We start from the raw sequence: 15,416 nt of genomic DNA on the forward strand, positions 1-15,416 counted from the left end.
TACGTCAATCAGAAAAGTGTACACATGGTTCCTGACTTACAGTGGCTTGACTTACAGTTTTGCTACTTTACAAAGGTAAAAAAGGAATATGCAGCTGGGCGCAGTGGCTCATGCCTGTGATCCCAGCACTTTGGAAGGCTGAGGCGGGTGGATCACCTGAGGTCAGGAGTTTGAGACCAGCCTGGCCAACATGGTAAAACCTCGTCTCTACTAAAAAATACAAAAATTAGCCAGGCGTGGTGGCAGACGCCTGTAATCCCAGCGACTCGGGAGGCTGAGGCAGGAGAATCGCTTGAACCCGGGAGGCGGAGGTTGCAGTGAGCCAAGATTGCACCACTGCACTCCAGCCTGGGTGACAGAGTGAGACTCTGTCTCAAAAAAAAAAAAAAAAAAAAAAAAAAAAAAAGCAATATGCTTTCAGTAGAAACCATACTTCAAATTTTGAGTTTTGATCCAAATTTCTTTATAACTTTATCACAAAATAGACTTTGTGGCTGGGCCTGGTGGTTTACAACAGTAATCTCAACACTTTGGGAGGCCAAGTTGGAAAGATCATTTGAGGCCAGGAGTTCAACACCAGTCTGGGCAACACAGCAAGACCCCACCTCTACAAAAAAATTTTTCAAATTAGCCAGGTGTGGTATGCACCTATAGTCCCAGGTATTCCAGAGGCTGAGGTGGGAGGATCACTTGAACCCAGGAGTTTGAGGTTACAGTGATCTGTAAATCTGTAATTGTGCTCCTGTACTCCAGCCTGGGTAACAGAGTAAAACCCTGCCTCTAAGAGGGAAAAGAAAAAAAGGCTTTGTGGTAGATGATTTTGCCAAACTGTAGGCTGAAGTTAAGTGCTCTTAGCACATTTAAGGTAGGCAAGTTAAGTGCTCTTAGCACATTTAAGTTAAGGCAATATGATGTTTGGTACATTAGGAATATTAAACGCATTTTCTTTTCTTCTTTTTTTTTTTGAGACAGGGTCTGGCTCTGTCACCCAGGCTGGAGTGCAGTGGTGCGATCTTGGTTCACTGCAAGCTCCGCCTCCTGGGCTCAAGCCATCCTTACACCTCAGCCTCCTGAGTAGCTGGGGCTACAGGCACACAGCACCACACCCAGCTAATTTTTGTATTTTTTCTGGGTTTCACCATGTTCCCCAGGCTGGTCTCGAGCTCCTGAGCTCAAGCAATCCTCCTGCCTCAGCCTCCCAAAGTGCTGGAATTACAAGCATGAGTCACTGTGCCTGGCCCTTACATTTTCAACTTAGGATAGTTTCAACTTACGAGAGGTTTATCAGGACATAACCCCCATTATAAGTCAAGGAACATCTGCATGTGAGTGCTGCCATCCAGAATCTGTGAATATAAGTGGCAAAAAGGCCCTTCATGATAATCTAATTTAAACCCTTCAATTTATAGATTAAAAAGGGGATTCAGGAAATTAAAGGTCTTGCACTACACCACATGTAGTCTCAGAATCAAACTCAGGTATCTTGACTCTCAACACTTCAAACTGGCAGACAGATCAAGCTAGGCTGCAGTAACAAATCCTGAAATAAACAACTTAACCTATTATAGATTTACTTTTTTTTTTTTAATTTTTTTTGAGACAGAGTCTAGCTCTGTCACCAGGCTGCAGTGTAGTGGCATGATCTCGGCTCACTGCAACCTCCGCCTCCTGGGTTCAAGCGATTCTCCTGCCTCAGCCTCCTGAGTAGCTGGGATGACAGCCACGCGCCACCATGCCCAGCTAATTTATTGTATTTTTAGTAGAGACAGGGGTTTCACCATGTTGGCCAGGATGGTCTCGATCCTCTGACCCTGTGATCCCCCACCTTGGCCTCCCAAAGTGCTGGGATTACAGGCATGAGCCACCACACCTGGCCTTGGAGATGGAATCTTGCTCTGTCACTCAGGCTGGAGTGCAGTGGTGCGATCTTGGCTCACTGCAACCTCCGCCTCTCAGGTTCAAGCGATTCTCCTGCCTCAGCCTCCTGAGTAGCTGGGATGACAGCCACGCGCCACCATGCCCAGCTAATTTATTGTATTTTTAGTAGAGACAGGGGTTTCACCATGTTGGCCAGGATGGTCTCGATCCTCTGACCCTGTGATCCCCCACCTTGGCCTCCCAAAGTGCTGGGATTACAGGCATGAGCCACCACACCTGGCCTTGGAGATGGAATCTTGCTCTGTCACTCAGGCTGGAGTGCAGTGGTGCGATCTTGGCTCACTGCAACCTCCGCCTCCTGGGCTCAAGCCATCCTCCGGCCTCAGCCTCCCGAGTAGCTGGGACTACAGGCGCCCACCACCACCTCCCCCGGCTAGTTTTTTGTATTTTTTAGTAGAGACGGGGTTTCACCGTGTTAGCCAGGATGGTCTCGATCTCCTGACCTCGTGATCCACCCGTCTCGGCCTCCTAAAGTGCTGGGATTACAGGCTTGAGCCACCGCGCCCAGCCTATATATATATATTTTTGAGACAGAGTCTTGCTCTGTTGCCCAGGTTGGAGTGCAGTGGCGCAATCTTGGCTTACTGCAACCTTCACCTCCTGGGTTCAAGCGATTCTCCTACCTCGCAGGCACACACCACCATGGCCAGCTAATTTTTGTATTTTTGGTAGAAACAGGGTTTCACCATGTTGGCTAGGTGCCTCGGCCTCCCCAAGTGCTGGGATTACAGGTATGAGCCAAGGTGTCCAGCCCAGATTACTTCTTGTTCACAAAAATTCATTGTGGGTCTGGCAGCCCTTCTTCAGCTTATAGGGACACTACTAGAACTTACGTCCCCCATGGTTGCCCCAGCACAGAAAAAGAAAGTCAAAACTCATACTCACTCTTTAATACTTCCCACTGAAAGTGACACACATCACCTCCCTTCAAAGCCCTTTGGCTTTGAGGTGGTTGAATCTCAAAAGGCCACCACCAAAGGCCAGAGGTGGTTGCGTGGTACCAATTCCACTACAAGAGAGGTAGAGAAATGTAGGGGAACATACAGAATAGTGGGCAAGCCCTACAGTCGGCCACAGTTGTCCACACAGCCCAGCTGTGTGTTGTATGGTTCTGCCCAGATGAAAGCAATTCTGATTCCACACAGGGGAGGTTGTTTTGTAATGGGGAGGCCCCACAGTTGTTCTCCAGAGGTTGTGCCAGGACATCATTCTTTCTTGTATGTATGGAAAGTGAAGAGGTGGAAGGTAGTTGGGGAAGAGTCACAGTTTCCTTTGAGAAATTGACAAAAGGAAACTTTGGTCAAACGTACATCCCAAACACCAAAGTTTCCATTCAGTTTTGGAACTGGAGCCTCAGGTGAAGAACTAACTGCTTTCTACACTCCCCACGCTTCCTTTTCTTTCAGGGGAAGCTACACAGAGCTGGAGGCACCAAATGACTTTTTGTAAACTGAGCTTCCTGCACTTCCTGCACCTAGTGTTGGTCCAACAGGTGACCAAGCAGGGGGAGGCCTAAGGCTTGGACGAAAGCATTTAGTGGAACCACAGAGAAATACACAAGATCCTTTGCAACTATACTATCCACTATGCACCTATGTTGTCAGGGTGTGGTCCTCAGACCACAACATCAGAACTGAATTGCCCATGACCAAGGGTACACCTGTGTCATGGACTGAAAGTTTCCCAAAAAACGCATATGTTGAAATCTAATTCCCAATGTGATGGTATCTGGAGGTAGGGCCTTTGGGAGGTATTTAGGTCATGAGGGTGCAGCCATCATAAATGAGATTAGTGCCCTTATAAAAAGAGGCCAGCTCACTCTCTTTCTGCCATATGAGAATACGGTAAGTCAGCACTCTGCATGCCGAAAGAGGGTTCTCATGAGAACCTGACAGTGGTGGCACCCTGATCTTAAACCTCCAGACTTTGGAACTGTGAGAAATAAGCTTCTGTTGTTTATAAGTTACCCAGTCTATAGTACTTTGTTATAGCAGCCTGAACTAAGACCACCTCTGTGACAGTAAACCTGTTTGTAGGCCGTAAAAGTCTATGTGGGGTTGTCATAACACTCATTGAGCATGTTCAAGAATGAAAACAATTTCAGCAATGTTTTTCACCACCACCAACCTTAGTAAAACTAGGATGAGAGCTGGACTCAGTGGTGACCACCTGCAGTCTCAGCACTTTGGGAGGCCAAAGCAGGAGGGTCACTCGAGCCCAGGGCTTTGAGTCCAATCTGGGCAAAATAGTGAGATCTCGTCTCTAAATAAACAAACAAACATCAACAAAAAAAAAAAAACCTAGTATGAAAAGAAAGCAGTAGCCAGTGAAAACCAACAATGGCTTTTAAGGACTTCCTTTCCTGATATTAGAATCAGGATACCACCCTTCCTGGAATGACTATTTAAATACTGATTACTGGCATACAATCCAAATCTAATGAATCAATCTTTGGGAAAGAAGCAGAGAATACATTTTTTTTTTTTTTTTTTTTTTTGAGACAGTCTTGCTCTGTCTACCAGGCTGGAGTGCAGTGGCGCAATTCCGGCTCACTGCAAGCTTCGTTTCCCAGGTTTCCACCATTCTCCTGCCTCAGTCTCCCGAGTAGCTGGGACTACAGGCGCCCACCACCACGTCCTGCTAATTTTTTGGAGAATACACTTTTTTAACAAGTTCCCCAGATGATTCTGATGTATCCTATAATTTGAGAGCCAAACTGGGGGTCCGCTGAAAATCTGCTGAGAGCCACAAGAATCAGGATGCCTGATGATGCTGACTATAGTGCAACTCAGGGATTCTCACCAACATTCCTGTGCATTCAAGAATACAGAAAGACCGGGCACGGTGGCTCACGCCTGTAATCCCAGCACTTTGGGAGGCCACGGCGGCCAGATCTCGAGGTCAGGAGATCAAGACCATCCTGGCTAACATGGTGAAACCCCATCTCTACTAAAAATATAATAAATTAGCCAGGTGTGCTGGTGGGCACCTGTAGTCCCAGCTACTAGAAAGGCTGAAGCAGGAGAATGGCGTGAACCCGGGAAGCGGAGCTTGCAGTGAGACGAGATTGTACCACTGCACTCTAGCCTGGACAACAGAGCGAGATTCCATCTCAAAATGTAATGATAATACAGAAAGGCACCTCCCCTCCAAAGTGATAAATAAGTTTTTTTGTTTTGTTTTGTCTTGTTTGTTTTGAAACAGGGTTTCACCAGTCTCGGGCTCTTGAGCTCAAGCAATCCACCTGCCTCGGCTTTCCAGAGTGCTGGGATTACAGGTGTGTGCCACTGTGCCCGGCCACAACTCATTTTCTGAGAACCAAGGGGCTGGTTAGACAGTTCAATGAAAAGTTCTGTTTGTCACATAATTGCTTCTAATGAGACTGCTCAAGTAACACAATCATGCCTGGGGTTCCTAACCAAGCAGAGAGAAAAAACATTTAAAACATGAAAACTGGTTTTCGCTAATTCTTAACAGATTTGGTGTTCTTGTGCAGATCTTTGTTGTAATCAAAACTAGATAGTGTTGACTTTTTTAAAAACTGTCATGGAACTGGCCGGGCACAGTGGCTCACACCTGTAATCCCAGCACTGTGGGAGGCTGAGGCGGCTGGATCACAAGGTCAGGAGATGAAGGCCATCCTGGCTAACACTGTGAAACCCCGTCTCTACTAAAAATACAAAAAATTAGCCAGGCATGGTATCAGGCACCTGTAATCCCAGCTACTCAGGAGGCTGAGGCAGGAGAATGGCGTGAACCTGGGAGGCGGAGCTTGCAGTGAGCTCAGATCGCACCACTGCACTCCAGCCTGGGCCAACAAAGTGAGACTCCACCTCAAAAAAATAAAAAAGTCATGGAACTGAAATACATTCAAGTTCTATCATTTTCTTTTTTCTTTTTTTGAGATGAAGTCTCGCTCTGTTGCCCAGGCTGGAGTGCAGTGGTGCGATCTCGGCTCACTACAACTTCTACCTCCTGGGTTCAAGCAATTCTCATGCCTCAGTCTCCTGAGTAGCTGGGATTACAGGTGCCTGATACCATGCCTGGCTAATTTTTGTATTCTTAGTAGAGACAGGGTGTCACTATGTTGGCCAGGCTGGTCTCAAACTCCTGACCTCAAAGTGAGCTGCCCGCCTCGGCCTCCCAAAGTGTCGGGATTACAGCCATGAGCCATCATGCCTGCCCGAGTTCTATCATTTTCAAATGGCATTTTGCCAAGAAACAATGTACAGAGAAAGTGGTAATACCTACCTAAGCATTTGTCTTCATGGCAGTGATCATAATATGCCCTGACAAAATACTGTTGGAAGTTAGGTGATGGGTACATGAAGTGCATCATATCACTTGCTCCATGGTTGTATATGACTGAACATTTCTGAAACAGAATGTTGAAAATGCACACACGAACACACACACACGAACACCTGGATTTTATTATTTTATTTCTGTTTTTGTTTATTTATTTATTTTTTGAGATTGGGTCTGGCTCTGTCACCCAGGCTGGAGTACAGTGGCGTGATCTCAGCTCACTGTAACCTCTGCCTCCTGGGCTCAGGTGATCCTCCTACTGCAGACTCCCTAGTAGCTGGGACTACAAGCACATGCCACCATGCCCAGTTAATTATTATTATTATCATTATTTTAATAAAATTCTTCCTAATGCTGTCTAAATGTTTTTCACATGCTTCTCCACCCCCATATTTATCTGCCTGACAGGCTAAAATATGTTCAATCCATTTAAGGACATTTCTTTTCCATATTTTCTTAAAAAGAATTTTCACTGGGAAAACATTCACCATTTATGAATCCACTATTCATGCTGCATGGAAATAAATACGCATTGTGAAAGACCTCAGAAGTTAGTGTAGCCAAAACTTGTGAGATTTGTCATGTACTCTTAAGTTTTAATGCTACTTAAAAATATCAAATACATAGCAGAAAAGAACATTTTAAGTAACATCTTTTCAACATAATAATTTGCAAAGGTTCTCAATAGATTAAAACTGAATTAAGCCATAATTATATCATTTAAAATATTCATTTCTGCAATTAAGAGTCTTCCGCGATTTCTATTTCAGGCAATAAAGAATATGCTTGAAACTAGATGAAAGCCAGACATGGTGGCTCATGCCTGTAATCCCAGCACTTTGGGAGGCTGAGACGGGCAGATCATTTGAGGCGAGGAGTTCCAGACCAGGCTGGCCAACATGGTGAAACCCTGTCTCTACTAAAAATACAAAACTTAGCAGAGCATGGTAGCACACGCCAGTAATTCCAGCTACTTGGGAGGCTGAGGCACAAGAATCACTTAAACCTGGGAGGTGGAGGTTGCAGTAAGCCGAGATTGTGCCACTGCAATCCAGCCTGGGTGACTGAGACCATCACAAAAGCGAGACTCCGTCTAAAAAAAAAAAAAAAAAAAAAGGCCAGGCCTGTAATCCCAGCACTTTGGGAGGCTGAGACGGGCAGATCATTTGAGGCGAGGAGTTCCAGACCAGGCTGGCCAACATGGTGAAACCCTGTCTCTACTAAAAATACAAAACTTAGCAGAGCATGGTAGCACACGCCAGTAATTCCAGCTACTTGGGAGGCTGAGGCACAAGAATCACTTAAACCTGGGAGGTGGAGGTTGCAGTAAGCCGAGATTGTGCCACTGCACTCCAACCTGGGCGACAGAGCGAGACTCCGTCTAAAAAAAAAAAAAAAAAAAAGAAAGAAAGAAACTAGATGAAGACTCAGACTCAGTATTAGAGATTTTCTTATACCTATGGTTGACAAGACATGAAAAGTGGTCAGCCATCCTGATAAAATCTCTTGAAGCACTTCCCTTTAGAAAGACAGAGTATTGAAGTGAAGAAGATAATGGCCTTGGGCACCTGACTAACTGGGTGAGATCTTGGCTCTGTCAGGATCAACTTGACCTTGAGCAAGTTCCTTAATCTCTCTCTGCCTGTTTCATCATCTGTAAAATAAGGATTATAGTAACCACTGTTACTAAGTTAAAAGGATTTTTACATATAAAACACTTAGAATGATGTCTGGCACATATTAAGAACTAAATGTTTGATGATGATGTTATTATCATTTCCACAAAGCAAGCAAAGGAAGCAGACCTTGTTATTTCTGCTTCTCTGGAAAAAAGTTACTGACAAACCAGAAAGGTCTTGAAAAGTTACCCAATCCCTGAACCAAATAGAAATCTACCAATCGCAGGGCAGGAAGCATCACACACTTCAGTGATAACTAACTTCTACTTACATGGACCATGCAGCTATAAAGAGAAATTTAATCCCTGAATTAATTAAGTTTTCCCATCTGACTAAAGACTGATAGCTATGATTTGTGAATACAGAGAATAATTTTAGATCCATTTCAGTCCTTAATTAAGCCAATAGAGAAAACAGAGTGGCAAGCAGTCCTGCTGTCAGAAATGGGATGACATAAAGGGGCCTCATTTCAAAACAACAGGCTAAATAAACAGGCACGTGCACTTACCTGTCCATCCTCCCCAAATCCCAGCGACTTAACAATAAAGACATTCACAAGGGAATCTCAGCAAAACAGTAATGAGAAGGTCTGAGGGCCACAGTCTATTTAACTGCAGGCCATTTTCCAGAGAATGGAGAGAAAGCAGAGGAACCTATATTACAAGACAGACCAGAGCAAAGCTGGCCACTTTTTAGAACGCGTGGGGCCAAAAGAGGACAGAGAGGCAGAGCGCTTTTTCCTGGTGGAGCTGGATAAATGCCCAGCTTTGAGTCAGCAGGTATAGAAATCAGGAGTGTGAAACTGGCTAATCAACCTGATTTCATCTGTAATTCCCATTCCTGATCAATCAGCCAATCCTCACTAAGGCAAGAGGACTATTGGAAAAACAGAGGTACCTCCTGCAAATTACCTATATAAACAACCCAGTTCTTCATTGATAAGGATCACCAGACAGTAAAGGAAAACCCAAAGGACAAAAAAGGACAACTAAGATGAAAAGGTGACCAGACCTCAGAAGAAACATGTATTTTAAGTCCCAGAAAAACATCTGAAAAGAAATTCTGACTGGTATTCCTCAGACAGAGTTGGAAAGATAGTGCATCCTTAAAACAAAAGTAGGGCTGGGCACAGTGGCTCATGCCTGCAATCCCAGCACTTTGGGAGGCTGAGGCAGGTGGATCACAAGGTCAGGAGTTTGAGACCAGCTTGGCCAACATGGTGAAACTCCGTCTCTACTAAAAATACAAAAATTAGCCAGGTGTGGTGGTGGGCGCCTGTAATCCCAGCTATTCAGGAGGCTGAGGCACAAGAATTGCTTGAACCCAGGATGCGGAGGTTGCAGTGAGCCAAGATCACACCACTGCACTCCAGCTCTGGGCGACACAGCAAGACTCCGTCTCAGGCGGAAAAAATAACAAAAGCAAACAAATCATAAAGGAAGCAGAAATCAACAAAGAATTCTTGGAAATAAGAAATATGATTGCCAAGATAAAAACAAGGCAAGAAATACAATGGGAATGAAGTAAGGTATAGGGTATACAAAAACACACAGACACACATACTTGTAGCTTTTAAAATAAGCCATGGGAGAATAAACCAAAAACCAACAAAAATGTTTACCTACAAGGTACAGAGAAGAATAGAGACAGGGAGGAAAGCCAGACTTCTTTCAATCTATCTTGCTTATGGTTTTATCTTTAGAACTACATAAATATATAAGCAAAAAGCAAATATAAAAAAGAAAAATATCCCTAAAACTTAAAAGACAAATGAATCTATATTATTTACCAAATTAGAGGCATAGCCACACAGAGAAGAATTATTTCAAGTTTAAACCTGTGTTTTGGCCAGGCGTAGTGGTTCACACCTGTAATCCCAGCACCTTGGGAGGCCGAGGCAGGAGGACTGCTTGAGAGTTCAAGACCAGCCTGGGCAACACAGTGAGACCCCATTTCTATAAAAAACAAACAAAATTGGCCAGGCGCGGTGGCTCATGCCTGTAATCCCAGCACTTTGAGAGGCAGCGGCAGGCATATCACAAGGTCAGGGGTTTGAGACCAGCCTGGCCAATATGGTGAAACCACGTCTCTACTAAACATACAAAAATTAGCCAGGTGTGGTGGCGGCGGGCGTCTGTAGTCCCAGTTACTCGGGAGGCTGAGGCAGGAAAATCACTTGAACTCGGGAGGCAGAGGTTGCAGTGAGCCGAGATCACGCCACTGCACTCCAGCCTGGGTGACAGAGCGACACTCCATCTCAAAACAAACAAACAAACAAACAAACAAAAAAAAATTATCCAGACATGGTGGTGCATGCCTGTAGTCCCAGCTACTGATGAGGCTGAGGTGGGAGGATCACTTCAGCCCAGGTGGTTGAGGCTACAGCGAGCCAACATGGCACCACTATACTCCAGCCTGGGTGACAGAGTAAGGTGGTCTCCATCAATCAGTCAATCAATAAAATCGTGTCTTGACTGGACCTCTCTGGTGTTACTGTCAACAAATGAGAAAAGACAAATATAAAATCAAAGATACAGGCCAGGCGCGGTGGCTCAAGCCTGTAATCCCAGCACTTTGGGAGGCCAAGACAGGTGGATCACGAGGTCAGGAGATCGAGACCATCCTGGCTAACACGGTGAAAGCCTGTCTCTACTAAAAAATACAAAAAAACTAGCCGGGTGAGGTGGCCGGCGCCTGTAGTCCCAGTCCCAGCTACTCGGGAGGCTGAGGCAGGAGAATGGCGTAAACCCAGGAGGTGGAGTTTGCAGTGAGCTGAGATCCGGCCACTGCACTCCAGCCTGGGCGACAGAGCAAGACTCTGTCTCAAAAAAAAACAAAACAAAAAAAATCAAAGCTATAAAAACCCTTTAATCCTTCATTTGAACTGGAAGTAAATCAGTCTGAAATCATGGTATACCTTTTTCTTTCCATAAAGTATGTATTTCCTAGTTCTACACACACACACACACAAAAAAAAAACCCTACTGGAATTCACATCTTAGTTGTAATGAATGCCCTTAATACCATTTCCCACCAAAAAGAATCAGAACTACTTAAAGAAATGGCTGATTCTGGAGCTGGGATCAGAAATTTTTCTGATAAGCCCCGGACTTGTTGTCAAGCCAGAAAGCAGTGAACTCATCATACAAGACTACTAGGCTCAGGTCAAAAGCACCTAGAGTCAACCCGAAAAATAAGTTCCATTAACAATCAATAATGGGACAACTTAAGCATCAAAAAGAATAACCATTTAGGGGTGAAAATCATTAAGTATATAAAAATTACTGAATTCAGACTTAGCAATAATTTATTGGATATGACACCAAAAGCACAGGCAACAAAATATAGATAAACTGGACTTCAAAATTAAAACTTTTATGCATCAAAGGACATTACCAGCAAAAAGCAATCCATAGACGAAAATATTTATAAATCACATATGGGAAAAGGAATTAATATCCAGAATATATAAAGAACTCCTACACCTCAACCACAAAAATCCAATTTTTAAATGGGCAAAGGACTTGAATAGACTCTTGTACCAAGAAATATACAAACAGCCAATAAGCACATGAAGAGATGCTCAACATCACTAATCACTTTTTTTAACATAGTTTAAATCTGTGTCCCCACCCAAATCTCACGTCGAATAGTAATTCCCAATGTTGGAGGTGGGGCCTGGGAGGAGATGACTGGATCATGTGGTGGGTTTTCCCCTTTGTATTCAATAGGGAGTGGGTTCTCATGAGACCTGGTTGTTTAAAAGTGGGTAGCACCTCCCTCTTCTCTCTCGGTCCCGGCTCCTGCCATTTAAGATGCCTGCTCCACTTTGCCTTCTGCCACAGTAAAAGCTCCCTAAGGTCTCCCCAGAAGCAGATGCTGCCATACTTCCTGTACAGCCAACTGAACCACTTTTGTTTATAAATTATCCAGTTTCAGGTATTTCTTTATAGTAAGGCAAGAATGGACAGTACAACTAGGGAATAATATAACTAGGAAAATGCAAATCAAAACGACAATGAGATACCACTTCATACCCCATTAGGATGGCTAATGTTAAAATAAACAAAACACAGAAAGTAAGTGCTGGCCATCGCCAGCCTGGGCAACATGGAGAAACCCCATCTCTACTAAAAATTAAAAAAAATAGCCAGGCGTGGTCCCAGCTACTTGGGAGGCTGAGGTGGGAGGATCACCTGAGCCTGGGAAGCAGAGGTTGCAGTGAGCCGAGATCGCAGTGGGCCACTGAACTCCAGCCTGGGCCACAGAGCGAGACACTGTCTCAAAAACAAAACAAAACAAAACAAAAAGTGCTGGCAAGGACATGGAGAAATTGGAAGCCCTGTGTATTGCCAGTGGGAATATAAAATAGTGCAGCTACTGTGGAAAACAGTAGGTGCTTCCTTAAAAAATTAAACATGGAATTACCACGTGATTCAGCAATTTCTACACATATACGCAAAAGAATTGAAAGCAAGGACGTGAACAGGTATTTCTTCACCCATGTTCACAGAAGCATTATTCATAATAGTCAAAAGGTGGAAACAATCCAAATGTCCATGGAAGATGAATAAACAAATGTGGTATATCCATACAATGGACTATTATTTAGCATTAAAAAGGAAGAAAGGCTGGAAGCAGTGGCTCATACCTGTAATCCTAGCACTTTGGGAGGCTGAGGTAGGAAGATCGCTTGGAGCCAGTTTGAGACTAGCCTGGGCAACATAGCAAGACCCCGTCTCTACAGAAAATTTAAAAATTAGCTTGGCATGATGGTACACATTTGTAGTTCCAGCTACTTGGGAGGCTGAGGCATGAGGATCACTTGAACCCAGGCATATGAGGCTGCAGTGAGCTTGACCGCGCCACTGCACTCCAGCCTGGGTGACAGAGACCCTGTCAATAAATTCTAATAACATGCTCCAACATGGATGAACCTTGGAGACACTCTGCTAAAACACCAGATACTAAAGGACAAATACTGTGTGATTCCATATATATGAGGTGCCTAAAACAGTCAAGTTTTAGGAGACAAAAAGTAGAAGAGAGGTTGTTCACCAGGAGCTGAGAGAAGGGGAAAATGCCGAGTTACTGTTTAATAGGCAAGACTTTCTTTTTTGTTTTTTGTTTTGAGACGAAGTCTTGCTCTGTCGCCCAGGCTGGAGTACTAGTGGCACAATTTTGGTTCACTGTAACCTCTGCCTCCTGGGTTTAAGCAATTCTCATGCCTCAGCCTCCCAAGTAGCTGGGACTACAGGTTCATGCCACCACGTTCGGCTAATTTTTGTATTTTTAGCAGAGACAGGGTTTCACCATGTTGGCCAGGCTGGTCTCAAACTTCTGACCTCAGGTGATCCACCCGCTTCAGCCTCCCAAAGTGCTGGGATTACCGGCATGAGCCACCGTGCCTGGCCAAGACTTTCAGTCTGGGATGTTGAAAAGTTCTGGAGATGGATGGTGGTGATGGTTGCACACTGTTAATGTACTTAATGCCACTGAAATGTATACATAAAAATGGTTAAAATTGTAAATTTTATGTTATGCATATTCTACCACAATAAAAAACATGAGTCAAAAATGATACTAAGAAAAATTCCATTGGTCACCTATCTGTGGAGGTGTTAAGGCACCAAGCTATTGTTCTGAAAACTGTTGGGGATGTGGAGGTGAAATCAAGTATTTATACTGCTTTTCCTGTTTATATAGTTTTTTTTTTTCCATTTAGAAAAGAGCTTAATCAAAGAAAACTAGCCCATAAATATAGAAGAAATGCTAAGAAAACTATTATTTTGCAACTCTAATGAAATAGTGTATCTAGTCAATGATTATTAATCACTGTTAAAATGATACGGTGAAACTTGATGGGGAAGTTTATGATGAAGGAATCAGGCATAACACCTGAACCCACTAATTACTTTTAGCATCATTAAGGTGGGGAACTAAACATATAATTATATGCCTATCATTGTGACAAAATAGGAAGCACATAGCACCACCCAAAAAATATTTTTGCCTAAAATACTGAATCAAAATCTAATTGAGTCTCTATATCTAGCGAATAACTTACAGGAAACATGAGAGACAGAGAAACTCCAAATTTCACGTGTTTTTTCATAGGTCTTTTCAATTGTATTGTTCATAAGTAACCACTGATCTTATTAGCCTAAGTGAATTAGGATTCTGATAGATCCTTGGGGGCAATTTTTACCAGTTTGGTCCTCCAGTTAGTTGCATTTTTATTCCTTTTTGCCAACCTTTTAATCTCTCTTCTGCATGCAGTTTACAAAGAATTTATACCCAATGGTCCCCGGCACTTCGAATAAAATCAAACTCCTTACTGAGACCCGCACAGCCCTGCCCACCTCTCCAGCCTCATGTTGTGCCTCCTGACCCTCGCTCATCATTCTGCAGTCACACCATTCATCTTCCAGTTCTTCTAGTGCCCCAGTTCTTCTAGTGCCCCAAGCTCTTTGCACATGCTGCTGCCTCTATCCAGAAAGCTCCTGCCTCCCACCTACTCATGATGCTCCTCCCTATCATCCTTTAGCTCTAAAAACAAGTGTTACACCCTCAGAGAAGCCTTCCACAGCCAATCTGTCTAATCTAGGGTCACCTCCCCCCTACAATGCTGTCTTGTCTTCATGACAACTTGCAATCATCTCACCATTTTATTTGCATATGTACACCTTACCACCTGGCACATAAGCTCCTAAAGACAGCAATGGCTTGTTCACAGCTAGATTCTCGCAAGTGTGCTGGCCGACTCTCTGGAAATCTGACATGAATGAGCCATTGTTCCAGTGGCACTGTCGTGCAAACCTGAGAAATTGGCTGCTATAGCAAGCTACCTCTCCACCTGAAAGGTGACTGGCTTGTGGAAACCTGGCAGTGGCTGCAGCATCTGTGACCTTAAGACAGATGATATGAGGGAGAAGGCAGAGATCATAGTCTCCACTTCCAAAGTCAGAGCCAGGTAACAGGATTATCCAGAACTCTCCTCTCACACTCAGGCTTGATGTGGATGGAGCACACTGGCTATTTCTCTGGGGAGCCTGTCCTTTAACTTTTACAAATCTGTATATGGCACCTTCCACTGTACATATACACATATGTACACACACACACACACACACACACACACACACACTCTTTTCCCCTCCTTTCTACAAACAAATATGTATGTTTGTTCCTTTAAAGTTTCAGGTTTTGCAACTTAATTTACCTTGCCAAAACTGATGATCAAATACATACAGGCTGGGCACGGGGGCTCACCCCTTAATCCCAGCACTTTGGGAGGCCGAGGCAGGCAGATCACCTGAGGTCAGGAGTGTAAGACCAGCCTGGCCAACATGGTGAAACCCAGTCTCTACCAAAAATACAAAAATTAGCCGGGCGTGGTGGTGCACACCTGTAATCTCAGCTACTCAGGAGGCTGAGGCAGAACTGCTTGAACCCAGGAAACATAGGTTGCAGTGAGCCAAGATGGCACCA

The 15,416-nt window shown here is 44.1% G+C and overlaps 1 protein-coding gene across 1 annotated transcript in view; it reads right to left on the bottom strand.

Annotated features, from left to right (window-relative positions):
• Positions 1–15,416, bottom strand: part of KIAA0355 (KIAA0355 ortholog) — a 96,932-nt gene that overhangs the window by 69,561 nt on the left and 11,955 nt on the right. Inside the window, exon 2 of the mRNA XM_011982308.1 lies at positions 6,190–6,313. The gene's annotated coding sequence lies outside the window, so the exon portion shown is untranslated. The remainder of the gene's footprint in view (positions 1–6,189; positions 6,314–15,416) is intronic.

Source organism: Mandrillus leucophaeus, unplaced genomic scaffold, assembly GCF_000951045.1.
Source record: "Mandrillus leucophaeus isolate KB7577 unplaced genomic scaffold, Mleu.le_1.0 Scaffold238, whole genome shotgun sequence".
NCBI classification, from domain to species: Eukaryota; Metazoa; Chordata; class Mammalia; order Primates; family Cercopithecidae; genus Mandrillus; species Mandrillus leucophaeus.